Source organism: Callorhinus ursinus, unplaced genomic scaffold, assembly GCF_003265705.2.
Source record: "Callorhinus ursinus isolate GAN/ISIS: 27379988/994484 unplaced genomic scaffold, GSC_fseal_2.0 scaffold3, whole genome shotgun sequence".
In the NCBI taxonomy this organism is placed as follows: domain Eukaryota; kingdom Metazoa; phylum Chordata; class Mammalia; order Carnivora; family Otariidae; genus Callorhinus; species Callorhinus ursinus.
The window spans coordinates 15200213-15204844 of NW_027397065.1; the positions used below are offsets into that span (position 1 = coordinate 15200213).

At 35.4% G+C, this 4632-nt stretch overlaps 1 non-coding gene across 1 annotated transcript; it reads left to right on the forward strand.

The window, feature by feature from the left end:
• Window positions 1–3956: 3956 nt before the first annotated feature.
• On the forward strand, window positions 3957–4087 carry LOC112820503 (small nucleolar RNA SNORA63). Its single transcript, XR_003207167.1, has one exon. It is a non-coding gene; the product is annotated as a small nucleolar RNA SNORA63 (small nucleolar RNA).
• The last annotated feature ends 545 nt before the right edge of the window (window positions 4088–4632 follow it).

The window sequence follows — 4632 nt, forward strand, 5'->3', positions numbered from 1 at the left end:
TCCCTCTGCCCCTCCCACTGCTCGAGAGCTCTCTCTCTCTCTCTCTCTCAGATAAATAAATTTTTTTAAAATGGGCTTATTGCACATTTTATATTTATATTTATAGATAGATTCCCTAACTCCGTCCACTGAAAGGTATCAAGAACAAGCAGCAGCATCCCATGTCAGATCTTGGTTTCTAAATACCATGGTGTATTAAAAGGAATAAAGATACCTTGCAGAGGGGCGCTTGAGTGGCTCAGTCAGTTAAGCATCTGCCTTCAACTCAGGTCATGATCTCAGGGTCCTGGGATCGAGTCCTGCATCGGGCTCCCTGCTCCGTGGGAAGCCTGCTTCTCCCTCTGCCTGCCACACCCCGGCTTGTGCATGCTCTCTTTCTCTGTCAAATGAATAAATAAAATGTTGAAAGAAAGAAAGAAAGAAAGAAAGAAAGAAAGAAAGAAAGAAAGAAAGAAAGAAAGAAAGAAAGAAAGGGAAAGAAAAGGACACCTTGCAGAAATGACTGATTCATGACCACTAAAGCTAGAAAGGATCCCTCTAACCTCTGACTCTTCATGGAGCTTCATGCTAATGCAGTGATAATAACAATGGCCTACTTTGTGCTACAGGTATCTGCATACTACATTTCCCCCAAGACATGAATCATGTCCTTTAGATCTTTCAGATATCTCTGAATGCTTTAGAGCTCAGTACTTCTTGGACAAAATGGGTTCCCAATAAATGATAGTGGAAGGAAGGAAAGGAAAGAAAGGAAAGGAAAGGAAGGGAAGGGAAGGGAAGGGAAGGGAAGGGAAGGGAAGGGAAGGGAAGGAGGGAGGGAGGAAGGAAGGAAGGAAGGAAGGAACAGAGGAAGAAAGAAAAGGAGGGAAGGTGGGAGGGAAGGAAGGAGAGAGGGAAGAAAGGTGAGTTTTCCAGATTTATATATTTTTTAAATTATGTATTTAATAAAATGTGTTCAACAAAGTTCTTCTCATACATAGGATATTGCATATGAAATAAAATATTATTGCCAAAAACATGACATAGCATGGGACAAAAGTTTCCAACAAGTAAATCGGGCTCTGCAGATATATCTTGATGACTTACCTGGTTGATCTCCAGTCAGGCACCATTCTTGGTATCATTTGACAAATTTCAGTACCTGCTTTCCCACCTGCCAAGCTGTCTAGCACCTCCCTTCTTATTCCTCTGAAAAGGGATTTCACATCTTCATGAAAATAAAAATCAGCACTTCTCAAAATTTTTGAGAACTTCTAGTATAGGTTGGGTCTTAGATACACCCATCCCATGCATTACTCTTTTGATGAAAAAAACTATTAAGATAAGTAGCACCATGACTAATCATAAATGGCACAATTTTCCCTTCCACTTGCTACTTTATGCTGTTACTGCTTAATCACAATTTTATTCAGTACAATGACCACCAAGCATTCAAACAAAATTGTGGAATATCAGGTATAATTTTTACTTGTGGAATACTAATACTGAGTACAGATGCTACATGCACATTCTGTCACTTTTAAGAAATGTTTCTATTTCTTAGTGAAGTGTAATAAGGTGATCCGTTTTGCCCATTTCTATAAAAGTGTCTGCAGAAAATATTGGACAAGAAGTTTAATATCCAGGGGCACCTGAGTAGCTCAGTCGTTAAGCATCTGCCTTCAGCTCAGGTCATGATCTCAGGGTCCCGGGATTGAATCCCACATCGGGCTCCCTGCTCCGCGGGAAGCCTGCTTCTCCCTCTCCTGCTCCCCCTTCTTGTGTTCCCTCTCTCGCTGTGTCTCTCTCTGACATCTTAAAAAAAAAAAAAAAGAAGTTTAATATCCATTTTTTATGGGTTAAGACCAAATAAAGGAAATTTTGATAGACCTTATTGTATATAGTTATATTTCTGGCTTCAGGCCATGTTTGAAAATGTTTATCGAAGAGACACTGAGTATTACAAACTCCTTATTTTAGAATTGGAGAAACTGAGAAATGGCCAATTCTATCATCACAAAAATAATTTAGTACAAAGTTTAAGTGAGCCCATTATTCTTTCCACTACACTTGGTTTCATACTGGTTTTGCTTGTGCTATTTTATATGTAGCACAAGTGAATCTTTTCATTTTGATGGTAGCTATACCTCATAGACAAATAGCAAAGGGAATGCCTCCTAACACAACAAAAATGTATTGATTTTAGATTCACGGTCATCTGAAAACTCTCTGTCAATGTAAAAAATCAAGACTGAGTTGTATCCAGTGTATATAGATTCTTTATATGTAGAAGGTCTTCAATAAATATATATTAATTTGATTTTTCTGTTTAACTTGAGGCAATCCTTATATCATCATGGTTGATATCATGTTTGTTCAGCGGCAACATAAAAATTATCCGAATCTTTCAACTTCTAAATATTTTATGAAATGATCAATGTACATTTTTGTGGTGAAATACAGAAGGCAATGACAACCTGACCTACCAGTGAACAAGTTTATATTTTATTTTGTCACTCACAAATCTTTCATTATGAGTAGAAGTTAAAAATAATTGCCAGAACTTTCCTTTAGGGTGTCTTGTGTAATTTAATGTTAATAATTAAATTATATTTTAAAAATGTAAAGCATCTTGAAAAAGGCAGTCATCAAATATTATCCTGCAAAACTGCTGCTTTGTTAACCATTTTGAGATGTAATTGATACTGTCCTCTCTGTCTACTACCCTCATCCCTGTTGCCCCGTAGAGGGTTTAATAAAATTATGGACACAGCCAATTTATGCAGTATTTCCTATGTATCTACTCAACTACCAGAATTACTTGGCTAAATTAAGGCCACAAACATGATTTAAAAATTTAAATCGTGAGGTTGTCCCGAGGACTTCTCTTCAACTGCAAAAAATGGAACAATATATCCTTTTATTTAGATAATAGAAAATTATACAGATATTTGGATTAATTAGTCATGTCATGGACAAATGCAACTACTCTCTTGCATCAGTTCCCTGTTTCTCATGAAATGGATTTGAAGATTTTTGCCTTGAGATGTTTTTTATTTACTGTGCTTATTATGATATACCTAATTCTAAGCCCAGGGCCTAGCACAGAGTAAACATAAAATACAATTGATAAAATAATGTTTAATGTTTATCTCAGCATTTATAATCCTCTTGATATTAGAATATGTGTATCAATATTAGAGTACTGGACAGTACTGGACAGATTGATGAAATGGTGGATGTTTGGACAGATTATCTATGTATCATTCATCTTTGAAAATATGTGAGGCATTAAACTTCTATTTGTAATTAATTAGATCCCATAGTTTTAGTGAGTTCAACAATAATTTCTGTACTATCGACAAATATTTTAAGTTCCAGCCTTCTTATTTTAAGCAATAGTGAAATATCAGCACAATAAATAATGTGTATAATTTCATGTGGGAGTCATGTTAGTGTTAGTGCTAGTATTTGATTTTCACTCCCAAATATTGGCTTATGACTTTTAATATTATATTTATAATATTATATTTATATTAATGTTATATTTAAATGGTATACTTAGATATTAAAATGGTAGCATTCCTAACATCTCTTGGAAAAAGTTCTAATAAGGAACATAGATTTTTGAATGTTAATTCAAAAATACGAATTCTATTAGTATTTTACCAGGTGATCCTGAATGAACTGATTAATATTTTTTCTTGTTTTTGGCTGGGACCATTTTGGAGTCCATTTTTATGACACTATAAGGAATAGACAAGCCCATCTTACTTATGTGTCATAGCACATGTATATGAAGTTTTTTTATCTTTTAGATAATAAGATAATAAAAAATTCTGACAAACACTGATATTCATTTTTTTTTATTCTTAAGGTCATGGATGATTTTCTAATTATCTTAGTCTTAACCTAAGCCCCCCCCTTTTTCTTATTTCAAAGATTTTTATTTAAAGGCTTTAAAAATTGTATTAATGATGCAGGATCTAGTTACAATGTAGTTGTAAAGTGCTGCCTTGTGTTTGCCCCCTGCTGAAAATAAAGCTGTTACCTTTCTAGCCCTGTCTGCCATGGTACTTAGCAGCCAGGGATGCATGGTCTCAGACATGTTTATCAAGTTAAACACTGACTTGAGGGGCACCTAGGTGGCTCAGTCGTTAAGCATCTGCCTTTGGCTCAGGTCATGATCCCAGGGTCCTGGGATTGAGCCCCGCATCGGGCTCCCTGCTCAGCAGGAAGCCTGCTTCTCCCTCTCCCGCTCCCCCTGCTTGTGTTCCCTCTCTCGCTGTGTCTCTCTCTGTCAAATAAATAAATAAAATCTTTTAAAAAAATTGTATTAACATTCATGTTACCTTAGTCAATAGAATGTAATAAATATATAATCTTTCTTTTGATTTTGTATGTTCCAGGCCATCAGGGTTATCTCTGTCAACATCAATGACTTTATAGAGAATGACATATATAAAAGATGTAGACATGTACTGATCATATAAAAGTACTGGACACATAATAAGCAAGATACATTCTAGGTTGATTTTCTTAAATTCAGTTTTCAAATAGCAGCTTTGTTGATTTGATTCTTTCCCAGAAAAGACAGTTACACTTTTAAACTCCCATTCATTAAGAATTCTGACTAGATAAAACCAATCAATG